The following is a 26,894-nucleotide window of genomic DNA, read 5'->3' as shown; positions in this document are numbered from 1 at the left end:
CCAGTCTGACTGGGGCATGCAGTGTGGGCCGAAGCCCACCTGCATTAAGCACGACATTACTACCTCAGCTGTGTTGGGCAATGCAATGGGATATTTTTATGTACCGCCGGTGGGTTTCAGGGAGCCACCCATGCTGTGGGTGCACACGGAATTCCCATTGCGGAGTTGTACCTGCCTGTGACTATTTATAAAAAAACGCGGTCTGACTGGGGCGTGCAGACACCTTGACAGAATGAATTGTGTGTGGCACATAGGTTCCCCATTGCTATGCCCACGTGTGCAGCTCCAGATGGAGGTGGCACAGGATTGGATTTCTCATTGCTTCTGTACAGCATTGTGGGCTATCGTCCCGCTCCTTTTAAAGAGGGTCGCTGCCTAGCCGTGCCAACCCTCTGCAGTGTGTGCCTGCGGTTCCTCTGGCAGACGCACTTATAAATAGACATGAGTGTGGCGTGGCATGAGGGCAGCTGAAGGCTGCGCAGGGACAATTTGGTGTGCGCTGTGGACACTGGGTCGTGCGGGGGGGTTGGGCAGCATGTAACCCAGGAGAAGTGGCAGCGGAGTGTCATGCAGGCAGTGATTGTGCTTTGTTGGAGGTAGTGTAGTGCTTAGCTAAGGTATGCATTGCTAATGAGGGCTTTTCAGAAGTAAAAGTTGTTGGGAGGGGGGGCGGGCCCACTCTTGCCGCTATTGTGGCTTAATAGTGGGACCTGGGAACTTGAGATACAGCCCAACATGTAGCCCCTCGACTGCCCTATCCGTTTCTGTGTCGTTCCCATCACTTTCTTGAATTGCCCAGATTTTCACAAATGAAAACCTTAGCGAGCATCGGCGATATACAAAAATGCTCGGGTCGCCCATTGACTTCAATGGGGTTCGTTACTCGAAACGAACCCTCAAGCATCGCGAAAAGTTCGTCTCGAGTAATGAGCACCCGAGCATTTTGGTGCTCGCTCAACTCTATTCATCAGGCTAAAATGAAACTGGTTTGGATGGGGCACAAATACAACAAACATATAGATGCAGAGAAGTCACCCCTCTTGATCTAAATAAATGTTCACATAGAAATTTGAGACTGTTTCCCACTCAAGACTTATAATAACAGACTATTTGAGCAAAGAGATAAATACTTAATCAGTGTGAAAGTACCTTAAGGCCGCCTTCATGTGGGCATATGTTAGTCAATATTTTGCATCAGCTTTGCTAAGAGTGCTTTCACTCAGAACAGAATAAGTCCATGTGGATATTTCTGCTTCATAATGTTATCTCTTTTGGGGTTAAATTCCGCATAAAATTTTCGCGTCTTTAATTTAAAAACCACAAGATTCAATATAACAGTGGAAAAGCTTTCTGCTGCTGAATTAAGGGCATCTTGCAGAATTGTTCTTGTAGATTTCTAACATACAGGAGATGTAATTCCACACCTAAAGTCTGCAGAAGAGAACGCAAGAAATTCTGCAGTTAAAAACACAGCAAAATCCGCCCTGGATGACAAAATCTGCACCTGTGCTGTGTCCTGTGGCCTATTCTGTCCTGCGTGAAAGCGCCCTAAGCCAAAAGCATCAGATAAAAAGGATAAAACAAAAAATTGTGCCTCCTGTGTGCTTTGGTTCCACTTTTGAGTTTGGCTAATAATGATCTTTGTACAGCGCCAACATATTCTACAGAAGGATACAATTCAAAGGATACATAAACAAACAAAATCAGACATTACAAATTAAGCTTACAGTCTATGATTAAATAGGGATAACACCAAAATAAAAAGGGATTCTTTTGCACAGAAGTTCAGCCATCCTCTCTAACAATGAAACAGCAGGTCAGTACACATAAAGCTGCAGGAGCTAATCAACCAGTCAGTATCTGTGTATGCACAGACTTGGCGTGCAATGGGGTGCAGAGAATGTGGAAGACAGTGCTGAAAGAAGGGATCAGGTTATGAGGAATAATACTATATATGTGCACAGGGCTGGGATGAAGGGCTATTTGGGTAGGCAGCTGCCTATAGTACCATTGAGCAGTAGGGACCCAAAGACCAAATTTATGGATTTAAAAAACCTATGGTTTCAGTAAAAGACTATTGCTTTTGTAAAACCAATTGGAGCACAATGTGAATAGATAGCTGAAGAAGGGAAATCGAGGGCATGTACTAAAAATAAGTTAATTAAGAGTTCGACTTAAAGGGGGGGGGGACAGAAGACAACAATTCAACATGTCATTGTTCATTTCATAGCTATTTTGCTTTCCATTAAAAACCGTGGGTGATGGGAAACATTCTGGAACTCAATTCCTGGACAGCAAGAGAGGTGTATGCTGCTTTTTGCAACTATCAAACACTGTGGTGTACTGTGGGAAAAGCAATGTATACAGCTCCAGCACTTCTCATTAAAAAAACAATCTTTATTAGAATATATCAATAGAAAGATAAAAGCATGTGCGAACAGGGCCTGCGTGTTTCAGGATTTTACGGTTTTACTGTGACATACTGTTCAAAAAAGTAAAACCTGATACTTTTCTAAACATATAATGTGGTCCATCATATCAAAATGTCATCATCATGTCTAGTTTTACCAATTAATTGACACAGGAATGTTATATGTACCTTCCAGATATTTTAGCTACAGTCTCATGTTTTAAGCCATCTTATTTTAGCTCTGTTGAATACTTTCTACTAGACATGTTTTAAATCCAGCCAAAACTTATTAGCTTTGTTAAGAATAATGCAAAAATCCACAATCCAATTACATGCAACTGAATTGGAATACTTGATGTGAAAAGTCAATAAAAACCAGACAACTCTATACATATTTTATTATGCATTATAATAAAATAAGAAAAGTTGCAACTTGCTTGGTGCAAAACCAAAACTTTTCTCTCCTTAGTTGTTCAATTGTCTGGTAAGGGATGAGTGTTTATAAATAAGAGCATTAAGTATAATAATTCTGGAGGGCCAAAAAAATATGCCATGTAAAATATTAAATAGTAAGCAATTATTAAGATACATAAGTGATGATTGAAGTGTAGTGCACTAAAATGTATTATGAAGAATCATTTTATTTTGCTTAAATTATAGATGTACTAATGTATCTTTAAAAACCTTTATATATTTAACTAAATAAATGACTGCAGGTAGCAATTTCATGTCCTATATTGCTCTTTATAAGAAATATATTAAAGGGGTATTCTGGGAGGTTTTTTTTTACTTTTTTTTATTGTTGACCGACAGGTCATCAATAGATGATCAATGGATACCTGCCACTTGGATTCCTGTCAGTCAACTGATTCCCAGGACCACTTTCACTGCGGTCAGTGCAGAAAACAGAAAGTGCTGACCATAGTGCAGTGGCCCAGGCTGGTATTGCAGATGCAGCTCCTATTGAATTTAATGGGCATGTAACACATGGATTTTGTCGCGGTTTTTGATGTGGATTAGCCCATAATTACCTTTATCACAAAATCCTATATGATTTTTTTGCTGTGGATTTTGGTGCAGATCCACATAAAAAATCTGTACAAAAAAGATGTTTAATCAGACCTTTATGTGGATTTTGACATGGATTTATGATATTGAATTTCAGTGCAGAGTTAACCTTTTCAAATGAGAGAGTGGACAGTGGGTAGGAATGGGACAATAGGAATCAGTTAGCTGTGTCCCGGGGGAAGAAGACAGATGAGTATGCTTTATTTTTTTTAATTTTTTGAACTCATGTCCAGGCCCTAAAGTTTTTTTTTTTTATCATCAGCAACATGGTTTGTTTTTTAATTATAAAGAAAATCATAATGACTAAAACAAAGTTTTTTATATATAAGGATAATCATAATGACTAAGGGTGGCTTCACACGAGCGTGTTGTTGTGCGTGCATACACACGCACAAAAACACACTTCTATTAGCACCAATGCATTCCCTATGGTGTGTTCACATGTCTATACTTTACATGCATGTGCCTGCAAAGATAGGACATACGTGCACCATAGGGAATGCACGCATTGTCTTCAATGGAGCCGTGGCTACTGCCGGCGGCTCCATTAAAGACAATGGTCTGCCGGAACCCCGTAATTGGTTTTTAGAGAAGAGCTTTAAATATAAGCTCTTCCCTGCAAAACAAGAATTTCAGTGTAAAAAAAAATACTTGCCTGTCCTCCGCTGCCGTGTCCCCACGGGGATGAAGAACACATCTGCTGCATGCGGCAGATGTTTCCTTCACCCCCACAAGGAAAAAGAATTCCCTGCTGCACCTGCCACATCTGTGACAGATGCAGCAAAGGAATTCTAAATCCCCATGGGGATGAAGAACACATCTGCCGCATGTGGCAGATGTTTCCTTCATCCCTGCAGGGAAAAAGAATTCCCTGCTGCACATGCCACATCTGTGACAGATGTAGCAAAGGAATTTTTCATCCCTGTGGGGAATAAAGAATTCCCTACCACAGCTGTCACAGATGACAGCTGGGGTAGGGGATCCGGCTGCCGGCATCCTGTAATTGTTTTTCCGGAAAGGGCTTTAAATATGAGCCCTTCCCAGAAAAAACAAGGAAAAGTGGTGTAAAAAATAATAAACACCAAATACTCACCTTCCTTCAGCTTGCCGGGGCTCAGCTGCATCTTCTTAGCGCTGTCCCCAGCTCTCCAATGCAGTTCTTTTAGCAGGCTGGGATTTAAAATTCTCGCCTGCTGAAAAAGCTGCTTCTGATTGGCTGAGCTGCTTAGCCAATCAGAAGCAGCTGTTTGTGATTGGCTGAGCACCTCAGCCAATCACAAGCAGCTCTCACTGACAAGCAGCCATGTGAATGACTGACAAGCAGCAGGTGTGTTCTTCCTCCCCACGGAGATTTAGAATTCCTTTGCTGCATCTGTCACAGATGTAGCAGGCGCAGCAGGGAATTCTTTTTCTTCACCAGGATGTGTTCTTCATTCCCGTGGGGACACGGCAGCGGCGGATAGGTAAGCATTTTTTATTTATGTATTTTTTTTACACTAAAATTCTTGTTTTTCAGGGAAGAGCTTATATTTAAAGCTCTTCTCTGAAAAACAATTACAGGGTGCCGGCAGACCATTGCCTTCAATGGAGCAGCCGGCAGCAGCTGCGACTCCATTGAAGGCAATCTACGGACCTCCATACACGCATGTTTTTGCGCGTACAGGGGTGCGCACATGTTTGTGTGAAGCCACCCTAAAGCAAAGTTTTTGTTACATTTTTTGACACATTGGGCTATTATTATCTTTTACCTAAAAGGAGTCACATTTGAACAAATTAATTGACAAACTAAGTTCTCTTAAGTTATTCAACAATGTACAACTGCTATATAGCTTTTGTTTTTAAATGTATGCAAATATGGGATGCAAAAAAACTCCACAATCTACTTGATAATGAGTTCTCTATAAGTCAATGATGACTTTTCAACAGGCTTTGAGAACATGACTAAAGATATAACTCAAACCAGATTTTTTTTTCCAGGAGGAAAAGACCATCATCATTGCAGAGGAGGGTACTAGTTGACTGGGTGAGAGTCCTTTAATATCAATGTAGGGTGGATAAAGTTTATCCTTAAGTTCTTTAGTTTATAAAAAGACTAAAGTGCCATGGCATAACTATAAGCATTATTTTGCAAATGGCTTTATAGAATCCAGTTTAACTGTGCCTAACATTGTGATATATAAATCAGACCTAAAGAACTATTTTTTAATTCATTTTTTCATATTTCATTGATTATTGAAAAGAAGAGATAAACTATTAATATAACAAGATCATTTTAGTATACTTATAATCACATATTTTAGTTGGCTTAAAGTGACTGGATTCATAATTAATACATTGCTCTGTTTTTTTATTTTATGTAACAATGTTATTTAACTTCTGTTTATATCCCAGCTGTACTATTTTATAAAATTAAATATTTATAAAACTGTATTTATATTGACCCGAGCTTCCTATGATTATGCTGTTCAATATTTAAAGCTTTTAACATTATTTGTTATAAAAAGGAACCGTAGAAATTATATAGATTTTTTTAGTATATTGAATTCTACACTGTAACAAAAAATATTTCCTTTTTCCTTTTGAACAACTACAGTAATTTATCCCACAATATTCAGACCTCCTAAGATGGGATCCTATGATTTTCCCTAATGAAAAAAAAAATCTGCTGTAGACGACAACAATAATTTTTTGTCATTTTATCACAATTAGCATTATGGAGAGATTGCTTAGTTTTTTGACTTTGTAGCTTTTGATGAGTAGTTTTAATTTTGACTGTGTTGATATCTACTTTTAGCAGTAAACTCAAAAGGACCTTATCTGGTTGATGGTTGAACAACTGCTGAACAAATGATTGTGTTATGGCTGCTGGCCACGATTGATGGCATACCCTACTTACTTTTGACATGGATCACTGCCAGCACCGCCTCACATCAGGGCAGCTGGAGGAGATTTCCTTCCTCGCTCTCATCCGCCCCTGTCTATTCAGTACTGAACGGCCGCTGTGATAAGTGAACAGCTGCTGTTTACATGATATTGCTCATCATATTATAATTGCAGCTCTTCTGTATCTACTTTCTGAATTTTCTACCTGTATATTTAACATCAGTGTAAACAGCAGCAGTTTCTGCTACCTGCTCTGACCCTTGGCTTGATTTATTGTTATGCAAGAATGACATCTGCCATGACCTCAGCTATCTTCTATGACTGTGCTTCTGCCTACTCTCTAATTTACGGACATCCCTGTCATTATGTTTAAGATATTTCTACCATCCTGCTACTTAAATAGTGTATAATGAAACCTCTTACAGATTTCTAGTGCTATCACAAAATCTACTAACTTTTCCTATGCCCTTTTTAAGTTTCTTTGTCATGGGAGAGCTCCTAAAAACTGATTATACAACATGAACTACAAATGCAAGAAAAAGTAAGCAAGCGCTTTGGAATTACAGTCAAACCTCTGTTTTTTTGGTAATCCGTCTGAAAGCAATCGGCCAAACTTGAAACCAATTAAACTAGAGGTAATTATTTTCATAGGAATTAATGTAAATTCAATAAATTTGTTCTAGACGTTCCAATTTTTGAGGAGGGGGGTTTGAAATATAAGCCCTCCCTCAAAAATAAGCCCTATCTACATTATATGAAAAAAAATATTACTCACTTTGCAGGCAGTGTCCCTATCCCTCTCACTGCTCTCCAGGCACTCCGGCAGGCCTCCATGTCAGCTTCAGCATTGAAACACCATTCTATTCCAGGTAACATGGGTTGAATACCCCACCTCCAGGAAGAGAATGCTGTGATTGGCTCAGGACTGCAGTCTGAGCCAATCACAGCGGGAGCATGATGAGCCAATCTCAGCCATTCAATCAATGCCATCATAGAATTGCTGTGATTGGCTCATCAAGTGCCGGCTGTGATTGGCTGAGCCATGGTGCTCCTGAGCCAATCACAGCATTCTCTTCCGGGAGGCGGAGTATTTAACCCCCGTTACCAGGAAGAGAATGGTGTTTCAATGCTGAAGCCGACACAGGAACCTGACGAGAGCACTTGGAGAGCCGCGAGAGGGACGGGGACATTGCCTGCGAGGTCAAGTGGGCCTCCAGTGAAACTAGAAGCAGCCAGCGAAACTGGAGGCAAAATCCTGGCTAGAAAAATCTGCAGAACTGGAAACCAGTGAAAGGAGAAGACAACAAAAATAGAAGTTTGACTATACCAGTATTTCTACAAAGATTACTAATAAAATGTGGTCTTAATTTTATCTAAACAACAACTATAGGCAAACACAAGCTAACTAAACTAATAAACAAACAGTTGTACTGTTCATGTCTCATTGAGTACAATGAGTAAATATTTACAGTACAGGCAGAATACGTAAGTGCACCCTTGCATTTAAAAACTTTAAGATCCCCTTTAGCAGTAATTGCATCCAAAATGTTTCTGATAACTGCAAATAAGGTTTGAGGATAATGTTGTAGGGGAATGTTGGACTATTCCTCCCTATAAATACATGTCAGTTCATCAATATTTCTGGGATGCTTTGTGTGTACAGAACACTTCAGATCAGCTAGAGCATCTAGATGAGATTGAGGTCGGGACTTTGATTCGGCCATTCACCTAGAAGACCATTCTTGACTCCATTCTTCTAAAGAGGATCAAACTTTGAAAAAGGCATTCATCAGTTCTCCACCAATAAGGTTAAAATATGGATCAATATTTTGTTTTTTAGCCTTCACAGTCTTTTATGATTTAGATGGCTACATAACAGCAGACTACCATTGATAAAATGCCAGCAAACCAATTTATCAAAGTTTTTCTTATTTCTGGACTATGTTAAATAGCAACACATTATATCCTCAACACTACCCATAACACAATTTCTCTCCTTGTTGTGTTTCTATATTAATGTTGCTGCTATATTCCACTTCTAATATCTTTGATTCATATAATAGACTTAATTTTTTTTCATTCACATTTTGTTTTTTGTTAGGAAACTAATTTCAACAACATTGACCTTATGCTTTGCCCCACTTGAGAGTAAGGCCTCGGTCACATGGGGTTCTTTTTCCCGCAATTTGCGGATCGCATAACGGATGCGCATCCGCAAATCGCGTGACCAGGGCCGACGATTCGCTGAAAAAGCTGCACCTAGCAGCGTTTTCAGTGAAACCGCCCCGCACTGCCTGCTACCCTCTGCCACAGCTGTGCCACAACTGTGGCACAGCTGTGGCAGAGGAGAACAATGTTCGCTCATTGAATTCAATGGAGCCAGCAATACAGCTGGCTCCATTGAGAGCAATGGGCTGCTGGCGAGAGCGGGATGAATTTTCGTGAAGGGCTTAAAAATATAAGCCCTTCCCTGAAAATCATCCTAAAATGTGTAAAAACAAAAAAAAAATGTTTACTCACCTTTTCCCTGCAGCCGGAGTTCAGCTGCGTCTGGCCGGCAGTTCTCCTGAACTGCTCTGTGTAGTATTCAGCAGGCGGGGATTTAAAATCCCCGCCTGCTGAATGGGCTGCCTATGACTGGTCACAGCCCTCACCAATCAGAGGCAGCTCTCACTCACCCATTCATGAATTCATGAATGGGTGAGTGAGTGCTGCCTCTGATTGGCTGAGCGCAGGGACCAATCAGAGGCAGCTCTCAGCTGTCATTCAATAGCTGAGAGCTGCCTCTGATTGGTCCCTGCGCTCAGCCAATCAGAGGCAGCACTCACTCACCCATTCATGAATTCATGAATGGGTGAGTGAGAGCTGCCTCTGATTGGTGAGGGCTGTGACCAGTCATAGGCAGCCCATTCAGCAGGCGGGGATTTTAAATCCCCGCCTGCTGAATACTACACAGAGCAGTTCAGGAGAACTGCCGGCCAGACGCAGCTGAACTCCGGCTGCAGGGAAAAGGTGAGTAAACATTTTTTTTTTTGTTTTTACACATTTTAGGATGATTTTCAGGGAAGGGCTTATATTTTTAAGCCCTTCACGAAAATTCATCCCGCTCTCGCCAGCAGCCCATTGCTTTCAATGGAGCCGGCTGTATTACTGGCTCCATTGAATTCAATGGGCGAACATCGTTCTTCTCTGCCACAGCTGTTACAGCTGTGGCAGGGGAGAAAGATCTTTAAGTATGTGTTCTCAATGGGGTCGGCGCTGCTAGGCGTGTTCTGTGAATCGTTGTGTCCTATAATTGATCGCACATCTGCATAAAAAGCGGACAGGTGACCGATCCCATTGGGATGCATTTGGTCTGTAGATCTGCAGATCGTAAGCGCGTCTGCAGATCGGACCAAAAAACGGTCGTGTGACCGAGGCCTAAAGAAGTAACTATTTTGGCAAACACACTTCCCTTTAACTTATTTCAATATCAGAAGGGGAAAATATTTGTTTGCATATTTTTTTTCTATTACTACCATTACACAGCCAAAACATGGTTAAAATAGCCTGACTTATAAAGCTTGTGAATATTTTATGATATATGATGAATGAATTATGTACTAGAATCCATTCTAGACTTTTCAAGAAGTACATCTATTCTGCAGTTCTCAATAAGCACATCAGCCTACTCCTATAAATCTGTGAAAAACTAATTGCAACTCTTCAATCTTTCAGTCTCAACTGAACAAGAAAACTTTGCTTTCTATGAAGCAGCATCCACACGGGCAATTTTCTCACGCAATTTTGTCGCTATGCGACAGTGCTACAAATTGCATGTATGTAGAGCTCATGCTTTGGGTTCATCCACGCGAGTGATGTTTTGTAGCCTGTGCCATTGCAAGACTACAAAATCACAGCATGCTCTATACAGCCGCGATTCGTGATTTTTTTTTTTCCGTAGCCCATGCTTCCCTATGGAGCCTTCCTATGTGTTGCATCGCATCGCATAAAAACACGGTTTTCGTGTAATGTAACTTTTACAGTAGGAAATCCTACTGAAAAAGCCCTAAACAAAGCCCTAGCTGCATAAAAAAAGGAATACATCACCTGTCCCACGCTGTCAACTCCCCACGTGTCTCCCCTGAATCTCCCCGGATTTGCTTAAAGTTCTCCTGCAGAGCTTCCTGATCAGGACTTTGAAAATCCCTGCCTACAGGAAGCTTTACCTCTGATTGTTTCCTAGAGTGCTGTCTCTGATTGGCTGAGCTGTGCGCTCGGGAACCCATCACAGCCATTCAATGGCTTGCCGACTTTGTAGCACCACGTGCGACTTTGTAGTGACACAAAATCAAATTATTGCTGAGAAAACACAGTGCTATCACACAGACCACCAATGCTATATCGCTGTAATTTTCTCGCTTCCATATCATGTCGCCCATGTGGATGCAGCCTAAAACAGATAACATGGATGTGACTATCATATGGAAGCTATATAATGCCTTCTTATATGGGGAGTTTAACTTCTTGGGTGCATATTTATTAAAAATACATGAAGTGTATTAAAAATAAGTGTAGCCTCCTTATCCCCTCCAACCCCCAAAACCGTATATCATAATTATTTATTGCAACATTTGGAAACACAAACTGCCATCTACATCAGAAGACCTGAATTTTATATAATTGTCTTACGAAGATGGACGCTGTCTATTGCTCATCATATTATAACTGCAGCTCTTCTGTATCTACTTTCTGAATTTTCTACCTGTATATTTAATATATGTCTGCATGTATACAACATAAGCTATAATATTCATCTTTTGCCTTGTTGTATGGGCTACTATTGAATTACCTTTGTTTATATTTTGAAAAGAAAAATTAAGTGTAGCAATAACTTATGTTAAGCCTATTAAAGTTATTTCAACTTCTATGAAAGTCTTTGACTGAGTAGAATAGACATGTATGCAATTAACCTTTGAATGCCGTGTCCTATTTCTTCCAGCCCGAGTTCTATGGCATTGAGTAATGGGAGTCTATGGTGTTCCATAGCAAAAATAATTTAGGGGCATAAAAATCATGCTGCATGTAAGCAATTTGTGCACAATTTAAGTCTGTTCTATGATAAGTTATGTACCAACGTCTTGGTTTCATTTCAATCTCTACAATGACAATTGCTTTCTCATCCTAGTTGTCAAACATATTAGACGGATATACTATTGTTTGCTGTAAACAGAGAAAATTATAGCTTTCCAAGCCGCTTTAGATTGTTGTGTCTGTTTTTACAAAAATGGCTATTTTATAAAGAAATGTATGCTTCACGGTAAACAGGCTTTGAAAGAATCATTTTGACTTAAGGAAAAAATTACCATTGCTAGATTTAGAGTGCTTGTCATTTCCACTGTTTGTTTTTACTCATTTGCTTTGGTTTACAATGTAAGCTCAATGCACTTTGAGCATTTAATCCGTTGCCTTCCCCTCCTGCCTCTAATTCTGATTTCCTGGGAATTCCACTATTTGGCAGAAGGTGTTTAAGCCATTTATAAGGCTAAGCAAGAGCTGGAAGCCTTCCAGGCATGTATGAATAAAACCTCTGCAAACAACAGGGACCAAGGGGCCAAGCTGGAAAATCATGTGTGTAGATTTTGTTCTTTTGAAAATGTCTCTTGCTTTTTATACTGCAGAAGCCCTTTTAGCAAAGCTATAATCTTTCATTTTCATTGTATGGCATTCAAACATTGTTCTGATACTATGTCAATGGGAATATGTGTAAGACAGAAAGTCTGACAATTAAATTATGAATATTTTGTTTTCTTCTTGTGCAAGTTTTATATTTTTTTAATAGAAGAGGACCACTAGAGGGATACCAAGGAAAGAGTATACAATTATTTGTTAAATGGTAATTAACATGAAGTGTATGAATTTAAGTTAAGTAGACATCAATAACTGTGCACAAAGTCACTGGCTTCCATGAACATAAAGTATAATACTTTAAAGATCTTAAACATATATAACCACATTCAACAATAGTTCTATGTCTGCTGGATCTAGACGAACCTTTCATCTTTTCTTCAATTGTCTCATGCTGTGATGAACTTCAAAGAGCCCCAGGTGACTTTGTTATCATTCAGTCTTACAATTTGTTGTTGGATCATTTACTGCTATGGGTAGATAATTTTTTAAGTAATCTAAAGATAAAATCAATGAAAGAAATTTCCTCATAAAATATACTACAGTAAACAACTTTTCAGGAGGTTATATACTATTTATGTAACATAATTTTACAATTCATCTTCCCATTTATAGCTTTCTCAATGTGAAAATGTTGCTGTGTATTAGAACGTGTAGAGATGATAACCTCCTTTTAAACAATGAATCAATTTCTACCTGAAATGAAAATTGGCCATATATTAGAAAATCATTTGTTAGAGTTGCAGGCAAAGTTTCAACAATATGTTTCTTTTATTTAGATTCTTTTTATTCAGCTGTGGGAATGATGGAAATGCATATATTTTACTTTTCAGGACTGTTCTCAAGATTATAAATTTCTGAGACATTTATTCAAGAACAATAACTAATATGTTTGCACTCTTTATCATCACTTTTGCAAAAATTGCCAAAAAGACTAATCAAAAAATGCCAATAAATCTGTAAGTAAAATCTATCTATCTATCTATCTATCTATCTATCTATCTATCTATCTATCTATCTATCTATCTATCTATCTATCTATCCATCTATCCATCTATCCATCTATCTATCCATCTATCCATCTATCTATCCATCTATCCATCCATCTATCCATCCATCTATCCATCCATCGTGCTAAGCCCAATCAGTTTAGAACAAACTATTACACAATGCATAAAGTCCAAAAAGATGGTTGCCTTCCTATGACCTCAGTCAAGGAGAGTTCATGGCCCCTTTACACCCTTCATTTAGGCATTGCACACTTAGTGCTTCATTGCACCCATGTGACAGTAAAAGACCTGGCCTGTATTTCTCTCCCTACTCCAACATTACCGAAACATTAAAGGTAATCTTTAACCATTATTAACATGTTTAAGGGAATAAAATTATAAATAATGCGCTAAGGAAATGTACTTTTGTTTCTTTATTTTTTCTATGAACATATAATTAGACATTAAGAAACAAAAATACAACAGATAGTCTCTATGCTAAGTTCCACTGTAGCAAGCACTTACATAAGCAATAGGAGGGTAGATATAGTACAATTAAAACTTAGTATTTAACAAATATGTATTAAAATATAAAATCTATATGCAAAATCAAAAGCTCGACTTGAATAACGAGGACCCGAGCATTTGGGTGCTCGCTCATCTCTAGATACAATATAGCGAGGAGATGATGCTGCAAAAAACATTGAACCCTAGCATACCGTGTTGGCTGTCTGGCCCTGAAGTGTAATACGGAGTAAAGGTCATGACCCTGAAATAAAGGCCCTAGCAGACCCCAACAAAATATAAATAAGCCCAGAGCCTCAATAAATAAGTAATGGATCAATCTTACCGCTGTCAAGAGGAATAGCACTTAATATTTCATGCAGTATGCTGATATTGGTAGTTCTCCGTGGTCTGGATAGGTGATGGGCCTTTGCAGGTGGTTCCATGTATGATAGTGCAGCCTCACTGGATAAAAACTTAACAAAATAAAATCAAAACATCCTATATCTCCTTCTCAGTTTCATCTGAGAGAGGCTGCCGCAGAAATGCAGAAAGAATTCACAAGCCTTGTCTTTGAATTCCGCGCATCATTTTAATTTCAGAGTTGCTTGTCCACAACGGATCGGCCACAGCATGTGGACAAGATTTTTGCAAATCTCGTCCACTTTGCTGGCTATTCCCGAGATAAAAAAAAAAAAATCGCAGGTGGAATTTCTGTTCAGAAAGTCTGCACGGAAATTCTGCAGCATTTACGCCCCGCATGAACCCAGCCTTACTCCGCATTAGGGACCTTTTACATAGGATGGAATACATCACGACAGAATTGTGGAATATACTGCTCCACACCAAAACCTGCATTGATAACTGCAGATTTTGATGTGGAATTGGCAGCAGAATTCTGTTATTTTAAACTCTACATCAAAATCTGCAAGTTAGATTTTGGCATATTCCACAATGGTGTTGTGGAATATTCAGTCTTGTGTACAGAGCTCTTTCTCATGGTACAGAAATTGTTCACGCGGACATCTCTGCATCCCAATCTTATTCCTGTGGGGCTTGAATTCCGCATCTGTTAAAATCAGTGCATCTTTTCTTCAAAACCGCAAGATTCAATTCTGCAATGGAAGAGCTTTCTGGAGGAGTACTTGAGGAATGATTGTTGTGGATTTCTAACATACAGGAGATATATTTCCAAAATTGAAGTCTGTGGAAAAAAACACAGGAAATTCCACAAGAAATTACACAAAATATATTCTATTGTTAAATATGCAAGTAAATCCACCTGGCAGCTGACAGGGTATCCTAGGATGAGATGTTTTTTGCAACATTATCTCCCTGCTATACTGTGAGGCTATACTGTAATACATGGAAAATTTTATGCATTTAGGCTTTTCACCTATTAGGACCATGGAGCACTCCTGATACCAGCATACTGTGCAACTTATTAAGTACTATATTTATGGATGATTAGTTTATTGGTTGTAGCGTACATATTTGTAGTGCTTTATCCATGCATCTATTAGTTTTCTTGTTTCTGTTACAGCTTTTGGCAACTGTATATTTACATATGGATTTTGTTTTTGAATGCATATTTATTATGTGTTAAATTTTAATTATATCTCTACTCCCCTATTGATTATGTATAATCAGATATTGTAAAAGTACTACTGCCCAAATATATTTGTAATGATCCAAAGACGATTGCTTTTCTTTACAGATGTATCGGTCCGTGAAAATGAAACGCAAACTGCATGTATAAAAAATGGGTGACTGAAGCATCAGACGTGTTTTTTATTTGCACTTGTTGTGTGGTTACACGATCCTAAAATTTGCACATACAATGCAACCCCATTGACAGCAACGGAAGAGGATCGCTATCCCCTGCTGCAGCTGTGACAGCTGCAGCAAGGAATTCTTTGGATGTGAAACCCCTGGATGTGGTTCACCTAGTTGTCAATCAAAAGAAGCAACAAAAGTTAGAATGCAGAAAAGAACTTTCAGCTTCAGAGTTTATTAGATTTTTACTCTCAGCAATTAAAAACCTGCAAAGCAGAACACTGCATATTGCCACAATTGTCAGGAGTTGAATGCCATCTAATATAAAAAAAAATCCCACAGGCTTTTTATTGCACCGCACTTTAACCCCTTTGCGTGATCTTTGGTTGATGATTTTGGCATCATTAGATTTGTGACATCCTCACCACCTCCGTAAAATCATAAAATTTGAGTTTGATACATTTAGTGACTGTCAGGCCAGGTCAAAATTCATATGTTAAGTCTAGTGGTGCTGTTGTGCTTCAGTCAACAGCACCGCTAGGGAGAGTCAAGGCTCCTTCACACTGGCGAGGGCGTTATTGGGCTGTGAATCGCGTCCCAATATTGCCCTTGCAATCCATGTATAAACCCCTGTGGTGTTGAAGGAATCCCTTGGCGTGGCTGTATCAGCCACAGCAGGGGATCACAATATTCTCCCATTGTTTCTAATGGGGCCAGCACTGCTGGTCCCATTGAAAGCAATGGGCAATATCGCAAAAAGAAAGGACATGCTACAATTGTTTTCCTGCATAGCATTGTAATGCAGTGCTGTGCAGGGAAACATTTCAAATGGGATTAAACCCATTTAATGTTTGCATGTCAATCTAGTTTTATTCATTTCCATTCCTCCCAGCTTGACAGTTTTCCTTTTTTTGGTGTTAAGAAACTTGTAGATCAATGTATCAGTTAATTGTTTTTAAGCAAGTTTGAATACATTAGAAATCATTTGATACCACATCAGGCTGGTGTGATTTGTATTTCTCCTAAGGGCCCATGCTGTCTACACGAGATCTGAGATTGTCTTCTCCTTGGTAAACAAATCAAATTCTCCTTAAATTTGGTCCATTGAGCCGGAAAAAACTCACTGCAGAGGGAAAGGACAGTCTGAATAGGTAGGTCTGAAGTAGTCCTGATCACTAAAAGACCGTTGTCTTGCTTCAACGTCATTAGAGGCCAGTTGGGCATCCTGTCGAAACAGTGATGTTTTTCCAAACTAGCCTGAGAATTTAGAAGCATTCCAGATAATGTGTAGTAAGTATACCGGTTGTATACCTTTTCCTTCCTCTTTCTGCTTTTCTCTGTATTCTTTATTGTTTAGAAGATTTTACAATGTGTATTGTAAATAAGAAGGAAGTATAGACAAATTGGTTGTCAAGGGGCAATAGCAGTAGTCTATATACCATGGCCATTGTGAGAAGGCTACAAGAATGAATAACTCCGTGCAGCACGTTAAAGAAGAGGTTAATTGACATCAAGGGGTACATGAGTGTCCAGGAACTTTACTTATTATCTTCCTACTACTTCTTTTTCTTTATATATTCTTAGTTACTTAGTTATAACACAATATCAAAGAGGGTGGCCGCCCACTAACATTGTAATATTTGTATTGCTGTCTTATACTGCATGAAGCGAGTATGAGTGATTAAGATAAGCTGATCCGATATGTGGGCACTGACCTCTTGGACACATTAAGGACCAACCTTGTGTAGGTTGTCTTCGGACAAGACTCTTGATTGTGTTTGATGTTCACAGGCCCTACTTGGAAAGGCAAGAAGGAGTCTTTGTGTATATAGCAAAGCAATGATTCTGGTCAGGACCCTTTGCGGTTCCACTGTATGTTTCAGCGGTCAAAGGCTTGTTTTATGTTGTCTTTTTAATCAACGTCAAGAACAAAATTACTAACAATGGCAAATACAAACTGTAAGGCATTCTCCTATGCATGTCTCTGTGTTATCAATGACAGGAAGTCCTTGAAGGAGTTAAGAAGCACATGCACAAGTTAAATCCTGACTAGATATGGGCAAGCGTACTCAGTAAGAACAGATACTCGAGCGAGTATCATCCTTACTGAGTACTTGCCTGCTCGCCCACAAAGATTTGGGTGCTGGCGGGGGTGAGCGCTATGTTGCGGTAGTGAGCAGGAGTGAGTGGGGGGAGAGAGAGATCTCACCCCGGTCCCCCCTGCTCTCCCCCGCTGCTCCCCGCCCCCGTCGCACCTGAATCTTTGCGCATGAGCAGGCAGCTACTCGGTTAGGAAGATACTCACTCGAGTATCTGTCCTTACCGAGTACGCTCGCTCATCTCTAATCCTGACTATGTCAAATATTGTGATAAGTGGAAAATAAATATGGATTTAAAAATAAATTAGAAGTCCCTAGTTGTAAAGGATTATGTGATAAAATACAGACAAGATCAGCTAAAGATCAGCAGAACTACGGATTATCTGCTGCTGAAGCCTGGTTAAAAGAAGCCCCAAACCGTCTCGCCCATATAAAAAATAAATCCCTGACAGTTTGATGATCAATTTAGAGGGTTAATGAAGAGTTACAAATTGAATGGGGAAGAAATAGAGAGCAGTTAGAAGAATTCTAGGGCCAGATTGAAGTTCTGTAGAAGGAAAATGGAATGGGAGGGGAGGAGATGGTAGACCTCTTCCATATGATAATCAGGATTTAATTGAACAAAAAATGTCATTCAAAGATGTAGGGACAGGTGGGCTAGAAGGACAAATTAGGTGCAAATAAATAGAGGTACCCAGAAAGATGATGAGGATGTAGATCAGTATTATCACTGACTGAAGGAAATATTTGATATCTATAGTGGACTAGAAGCACTGGAGGGAAATCAGAGAGAGAGATGATCCTATCGCTGCATATAATCAGTCATTAAAGAATGGGGATTTAAATGTGTGTTGGAATTATGGAAAATCTGGTCATTTTGCTCGAGAATGTCCTAAGAAACAATGCTCTCAGGCACCTTGGTGAAAAATGACTAGGAGGGATGTACAACACTTGGACTATCTCTTGGCAATTTCTACTTTGCCTGAGATGGATATCCGTAGTGAAAGGACAGATGGTTACTTTCCTGGTGGACTTAGGATCCACCAGGACATTAATACATAAATAAAATAAAATAAATCTTGTTATTTTTATAGCGCCAACTTATTCCGCAGCGCTTTGAGGTAATTTTGTTTTATTTATTAGCCCCCACCAAGCTGGGTACTCATTTTACCAACCTCAGAAGGATGGAAGGCTGAGTCAACCTTGAACCAGCTACCTGAACCATGCAGGGATTACATCCCAATGATGTATCCAATGTTACATGTAGTAACAGTCATATCATGGTAAGAGGGGTTAATGGCCGGACCCACAGGGAATTCCTCTTTGAATCCGTTATCACAACAGACCCAGAGACAAATAAGTCTGTGAAATTTCAGATTACATTGTCTCAGATATGTATAGTAAATTTGTTCAGATGAGATTTTATGACAAAATTAGGTATTTCTATTATCCCTAAGGGAAGAAGGTATACTTTCACCAGAGTACCTCATGGCTTTTGTGAATCTCCAACAATTTTCTCCTAGGCTATGTCAGCAAACGTAGCCCAGTTTCAACCTCCTAGAGGTAGTCAGCTACTACTGTATGTTGATGACATGCTGCTAGCAGCAGACAGTGAGGAAAATTGTAGGGAGGACACAATCACACTCTTGAGGTTTCACTATGAGCAAGACCATAAAGTAAAGAGAAAGAAACTCCAATACTGTCAGCAAACTGTTAAATATTTGGGGTATAATCTGTCAGATGAAGATAGGCATTTGGATGGCATTAGGAAACAAGCAATCCTGAAGGCCCCAAAAACCACAAACAAACTATGTCCTTTTTGGGAATGACGAACTTCTGCAAAGCTTATTACTGCCTATTTCTTCAGACAGTACTCCACACAACAGTCTAGGAGAGGTAGCACAAAAGGTGTTACCCAGACCAGATCTGCAGGATATATCTCTTGTAGATGCTGAATACACTCTCTTTGTAGATGGGTCATCTGGGAAGAACCCCAATGGCATCAACGCCACCACATATGCTGTGGTTACACTAGAAGAGACCATAATAGCTGGGTCCTTGTCAAACCACTACTCTGCACAGGCAGCAAAACTAGTAGCTCTGCCTAAGGCCTGTCAGTGGGCACAGGGTAAAAAGGTCACTATTTAGATATGCAGCAATATTGCCATGTCTCAACAAGAGGGATGGTTGCACTCATATCTAAAGTATTCACAGCGTATGGCTTCATATATTACTCTAAAAAAAAATTTTATTTGTCCTGTATTGTTTGTGCTAAAAACAATTTACAAGGGAATATAAGACTAAAAAGGGGGTATTTTACAACACCTTATTATCTATTCCGCACATTTGTATAGATTATATTGAATTAAACAAATGTGAAGGTAAAAATATTGTCTAGTTATTATAGATGCTTTAGGCAAGTGGATAGAAGTGTTTCCCACAGGTCAGTCGGATGCAGCCACAGTGGCTAAAGCATTTTTAAGGGAAATAATACCAGGTGATTGGGTCCTTATCAAAGTGATAAAGAAAAAGAACTGGAAGACCCCAAAGAGGGAAAGACTTTACCAAGTACTCCTCACCACCACCTCAGCAATTAAGATTGCCAACAAACAAACCTGGATTTACCTGTCCCATTGTAAAAAGGTTTTACAGGCAGAGCAGGGACAGTCCGCTGGAGGTTCCCCAAATAGTCGGGTGACCAGGGAAGATACTACATAAAATGGTTGCTGTCTCTAAGCTGGTGAACAATTCCAACGCCATACTCAAGGGGAACCTTCAGTGCAGAATGGGAGGGATAGTATAACTTTTGGGAATATTGGTGAGTCTGGAGAGTTTTTTTTGTTGGGGGGAACCAGGGAACCTTACTGGGGAATGTCTGAACCTACACAGTAGGATAGAACTGGTAAAGCCCTGAATTTACTTTTACAAAAGGAATGACGAGAACCATTTTGGTAGATATGTGTCAGATGATGGACTGTCAGGATCAAACTGAAGCGAAGAAGCTTATCTGAGCAGACAAATACATCTGTTTCATCCCCCTCGGGACTGAGTGTGAAGGATGGACTCAGGCCTTATGGACCACAGCGGCCCAGGATTGGGGTTATACAATGTCAAGGACAGCTGCGCAAAGTTAAAAAAAAGGTTATTAATAATAAAGGCAGTAAATTCTCCATGCATGCATAGCAAAGATTGTAATCAATTGTTTGTCACACTGCAAAATCCTACCCTAAAAGACCAAAGGTTGTTTGCTATAAGTGCATGGGTATCTGGAATAAATCCAATAGCATATTTCTTTTTCCAAGTAATTCAAAATAAAATAGAATATATGGAAGTAACTAGGACACAGAGTGAGACAATGGTTGAATACTTGGGTGACACTGTAAGGTTCACAAATCTCACAATGGAACACCAGCTAGCTTTAGAAGGGGGATATGAGGAAATGGTTAAAGAATGCTTGATTCTAGCAAACCTTTGATAAGGCTGCAGTTTTACTTTCACCCACACCCCTACCTTTGAGCTTTAGAGTTCAGTGAGAAGAAGGGAGGGGGGAGTGTGTGACTGACCTTGCAAAATCTTACAGCTATACTCTCTTCAGTGAATGGAATAGAAACTTGTAATGAATCGAGTGAATTATACTGTCTTAGGCCTTGGTCACATGGGCGTTTTTTCCTGTGATTTGCGGATCGCATGACGGATGCGCATCCGCAAATCGCGTGACCGGGGCCGAAAAATCGCCCGAAAAAACTGCTCCTACCCGCGTTTCATTAGAAACGGGCCGGAGCTGTCCAGCGCATTGAATTCAATGGAGCCAGCAATACAGCCGGCTCCATTGAAAGCAATGGGCTGCGGGCGATCTCACGATGAATTTTCGGGAAGGGCTTAAAAATATAAGCCCTTCCCTGAAATTCATCCAGAAATGTGTAAAAACAAAAAAAATATATATACTCACCTGGTCCCGGCAGAGGGAGTTCAGCCGCGGCCGGCGGGCAGTTCTCCTGAACTGCTCTGAGTAGTATTCAGCAGCTGGGGATTTAAACTGCTCTGAGTAGTATTCAGCAGCCGGGGATTTAAAATCCCCGCCTGCTAAATGAGCTGCCTCTGATTGGTCCCTGCGCTGAGCCAATCAGAGGCAGCACTCACTCACCCATTCATGAATTCATGAATGGGTGTGAGTGAGAGCTGCCTCTAATTGGTCAGGCTGTGACCAATCAGAGGCAGCTCATTTAACAGGCGAGGATTTTAAATCCCCGGCTGCTGAATACTACTCAGAGCAGTTCAGGAGAACTGCCCGCCGGCCGCGGCTGAACTCTGTCTGCTGGGACCAGGTGAGTATATATTTTTTTTTGGTTTTTACACATTTCTGGATGAATTTCAGGGAAGGGCTTATATTTTTAAGCCCTTCCCGAAAATTAATCGTGCGATCGCCGGCAGCCCATTGCTTATCTACTATATGTTCTCAATGGGGTCGGCGCTGCTGCCGCCGGCCCCATTGAGCGCATATAGAGAAGAGAACAGGAATCCTGTAGGAGAAATGAGCTGTGAATAACCTCTATGTGAGACCTGAGTGTTCCTATGAAGGGAAAAATATTACAATAATACTATAGTTAGCCGTAGAATTCAAGAAACTGTTAAAGCTTTGTTTATCTTACTTCATTACCTCTCTTTGATAAGAGAAATTCTGGAGAGGGGTTGTTTAGGTTGGAGAATCAAGCAACTTTGCAGATGTTCGGAGTAGTAGTAGTTGCATAAATTTTTATGGTATGCAGTAAACATTGTGTGTAGAGAATTATATGGTTATTAATATTTTTATGAGAGAGAAAGACTTGACTGCACGGATAGATGAAAGTTAATAACAAGTGTTCAAGCTGTGATGAATGTAAAATGTATGATTACACTTTTCAACTCTACCTACACACCACAGATAAGTGATCCATGTTATACATTGAGTTTGGTGTTTTCACCTGTGGGCGGGGACCAAATACTACCTGATGTTGTCTCCGATCCTGGGAATTATACTTGCTTCGCGCTACCTGGTAATGGGACTAAGGCAGACTACAGGAGACTAAGAGATACTGAACGGAGAGGAGAACAAGAAAGAACATATTGTTTTCTGTGATGGCCTGAGCAACAATTAACATCCGCAGATGTGTGGTGGCTGCGTGGTGACAGATGGTTAAAACAGGTGACAGGTACGGGCCTTGGCACGGACTGTGCTTTGGTACAGCTGATAATGCCTGTGCACCTCATGACCTCAGAGGGCAATAGCAGGGCCAGTCCAGAGAACAAGGAACACCTTGACGCAATCAGGCTCTCAAGGGGGGTACCAGACAAGTATAAGGCGATAAATCAGATAGCTGCAGGGTTTGAGTCTTTTCTTGCATGGTGGGTAACAGTGGATACAAATGTAGACTCGATTAATTACATATACTATAACCAACAGAGATTTGTTAATTATACAAGAGATGCAATCAAGGGCCTAGTGAAACAACTAGGACCTACCTCACTTATTGCTATGAAAAATAGAATAGCTCTTGTTATGTTACTAGCAGAAAAAGGAGGAGTTTGTCAAATGATTGGAGGATATTGTTGTACTTTCATTCCTAATAAAACTGCACCAGATGGTACCTGAGCACTGGAAGGGTTAAATGCATTATCAAATGAACAAGCTGAAAACTCTGGCATAGATGATCCATTCAGGGACTGGTTGGAAAGCTTGTCCGGACAATGGTCACAAGTCGTATACTCCACACTAGTCTCTATGTCAGTATTTGCTACCATTTTATTACTCTACAGATTCTGTTGTATTCCATGTATCTGAGGATTGCTACAAAACCTAATTGACACTTCCATCACAAAAATATACAAGATGACGAAGAACAAGATGACTTACTGGGTCAGGTGTCTACCTCTGTATGACAAATGATGGTTAAAAGTTCTATAAAGAAAGCGCCATTTTACTTTGATGATTTTAAAGTGTGACATTTTGATTCCAGTGTGTTCTGATTGTGTACCGGAGGATTGCTCTACAAAACTGATTGACACTTCAATAAGTCAGATTTTATATCATGATGGACAATAATTTCTATTATATGAAGAAAAAAAAAACATCAATTGGATAATAATAAATCAAGGCCAAGATTCTCTTGGAGGCAAGCCTAATTTTGAATACAATTGGTGAATTAACTTTGTATATATAGATTAATGTAATACTTTTATATGAAATAATTACATACTTAGTCTTGAAGTGTGAACCCAGACATTCTGGTAATAAAGCTTCGGGCCTGAGGAAGCCAGGGGATCTGTGGTAAAGCAATTTTATATATGTATATTTGAGACATAATCTTACTAAAATACTGTGTTGATGTAAAGTGGGAAATGTTAAGAAAATTGTAGATCAATGTATCAGTTAATTGTTTTTGCTATTAGATTGTAGACTAGAAACATATAGCATCCTGCTAGTATAAGTAGTGAAGGGGTTAAATGTAACCATTTCTATATACCAGTGAGCGTATAGCACAGAGATAAGGAAGTCCTCCAGACCCACTCCCTTGCATTCCTTCCCAATGAAATAATAAAGGTTTCTTCGTATGCTATAGTTACACCTTAAAAGTTGTGAACTTATGTTAATCATTTTAGTTATAGCATATCATGTATTCTTATTAGTTTTGGACGTATATACTTTTCTTGTGATGTCATTTATGATATATAAACCACATACAACTTTGAATACATTAGAAATCATTTGATACCGCATCAGGCTGGTGTGATTTGTATTTCTCCAAAGGGTCCATGCTTTCTACACGAGATCTGAGATTGTCTTCTCCTTGGTAAACAAATCAAGTTCTCCTTACAACTGCCAACATTTATTTTTTACCAGGGAAGCGTGCTTGATCTTGTATTTCAAATCATGTTTCCTATTTTGTTTGAATGGTGCAGAGTTTGGATTACTTTCAGTAAAAATCAAATATAATCACCTCCTCCCTTTTCCTCCCTATGGTGGGTGATTTGATTACTAGCCAGACTTAGTACTGACTTTGTATAGCCCACCTATAGAAAACCTTGTGTTTTTGGATTTACTCTAAATCATAGGTAGAGTCTTTAACATAATGTTGGTAGCCATTTGTAAGCGTCATTCTTTGTTAGTATCCATTAGGCTGGAACTCACTTTGGGTCTCAATGGAAGATAAGATATGGTCCATAGATATATGGTGGTACTTTGTGAGGTGTATCATGCTATGTCATTACTAAGTCTGACTAGCAGCTAGATTACCCACCTCAGGTATCTATCAATAATCAAGAGAAATCTAGTAAAGTGGCCTTTGGGAGATACAATATCTGATATCTCTATGTTCATAGAAGATTTTCTTCATCCTTTTCACCTTGATTAATTTTTCCTTGGGATAATACCCCTGGGGTGACACCATTTCTGGTGACTGCCTTTCTCTGAAGGGGCCTCACCTAAGTGTAGCATAATTTTTGGTGTTAAGAATTCTTATTATAAGGATATATCAGAGGCACAAGTCCAAACCAGGGCTTCCCTTTCATTATTGTTGTATTTCTATCTGGCACTAATTGCCAAATTGCGCTGGTTTTAATCTAAGTCAATAGAAGTTATTTTTTAATCCTATTCTGTGAAGGAATTTACATTAAGACTAGAGATAAGAGAGCATGCTCAGTAAAGGCATACACTCAAGTGAGCATTGCTCCTCTAAAGTAACTGCATACTCGTCCGAGCAAACGCGCGGGGGAGGGGGGCGGGTGGAAGCAGGGGGGAGCAGGTGGGAGTGGGGGGAGAGAGAGAGAGATATCTCTCACTCTCCCCTGCGCTCCCCCCGAGCGTGCTCGCTCATCTCTAATTAAGACCAAACAGTAATGACTAGTATCATGTATTGAGGCCCTTTTAGACAACGATTTTTGCTCAAAAATCACTTAAAGCCATCTTTTGAGTGATAATCATTGTGTCTAACTGCACTGACATCATGCAGTTTTCGTTAAGTCATCGCTGATTGCATGCTGAAATATCAACAATCAGTTATCAGGAATTCAGAGTGGAATACAGCTGATACTATTGTTTCAGCTGTATCCCGCTCCCTGAACATCGGCGGGGTATGAAGAACATAGCTGTCCAGCTGTATTCTTCATCCTCCGCTCGGAGCGCTCAGCTGTATAACAGCCGGGTGCTCAAAGCAGGGAAGAGCTGGGTGCAGAAGACAAGCAGCCCCCGCTTCTCTTCTGAATCCCCCACTCGGCGCGCTCCCAGTATAACAGCCGGGCGCTCCGAGCAGAGAACAGCTGGATGCGGAAGATAAGCAGGGCCACCCACTTTTTAGCAGCCAGGCGCTCTGAGCAGAGAACAGCTGGATGCAGAAGACAACCAGAGCCACCCTGTTTGTCTGCTGCATCCCCCGCTCGGAGCGCAAGGGGATTTTGTGAGATATGTATCTCTACTTTCTTTATTAATAGAGGTTAAACAACGTTTGCCCCATGGATCCTTTGATGTAAAAGCACCCTCAGACTTCACCTTTAGGGCTCGTTCAGACGAGCGTGTTTTGGTGCGTACTTAGGTGCGTACATACGTCCGCACCTAGGTACGAGCAAAAGCACGCGTGAACACAGCTGCGTGCTTGTTGTCAATGGAGCCGCGGCTGCTGCCGGAGGCTCCATTGAAAACAATGCTCTGCCGGTCCCCTGCATTCTTTTCCAGGGAAGGGCTTTACATATAAGCCCTTCCCTGAAAAAGAAACATTTTAGTGCAAAACAAAAAAAGAATAAAAAAAAACCTACCTCTCCACCGCTGCTGTGACCCCGGCGGGCATGAAGAACACATCTGCCGCGTGCGGCAGATGTATCCTTCACCCCCGCTAGTTAAAAGAATTTCCTGCTGCTACAGATGTGGCAGATGCAGCAAAAGGAATTCTTCAATTCTCAACCACAGCTGTCACACATGACAGCTGCGGTAGAGAATCCTGCTGCCGGCATCCTGTCAATGGCTTTTCAGGGAAGGGCTTCATAAGCTCTTCCCTGAAAAGCCATTTAAAATAGTAAAAAACATAAAAAAAATAGGTACTCACCTCCCTTCAGCTGCCGGGGCACAGCCGCGTCTTCTCCTGCGGTCCCCCGCACTGCGCTGCTGAACAGCTGATCAGCAGTTCAGCACCACAGTGCAGGGGACAGCAGGAGAAGATGCGGCTGTGCCCCAGCAGCTGAAGGGAGGTGAGTATCTATTTTTTTGTGTGTTTTAAATCAGTTTTAATTGATTTCCAGGGAATGACTTGTAAAGCCCTTCCCTGAAAAAACAATTCAGGTGTGCCACAGACCATTGTATTCAATGGAGCCGCCGCCAGCAGCAGTGGCTCTATTGAAGTGAATGGCTGCATTTTTATTTTTGTTTACACTAAAATCTTTCTTTTTCAGGGAAGGTCTTATATGTAAAGTCCTTCCCTGAAAAGGAATGCAGGGAGCCAGCAGGTAATTGTTTTCAATGGAGCCGCCGGCAGC

Source organism: Eleutherodactylus coqui, chromosome 5 (assembly GCF_035609145.1).
Source record: "Eleutherodactylus coqui strain aEleCoq1 chromosome 5, aEleCoq1.hap1, whole genome shotgun sequence".
Lineage (NCBI taxonomy): Eukaryota > Metazoa > Chordata > Amphibia > Anura > Eleutherodactylidae > Eleutherodactylus > Eleutherodactylus coqui.
Note: the sequence above shows the minus strand (reverse complement) of the source record.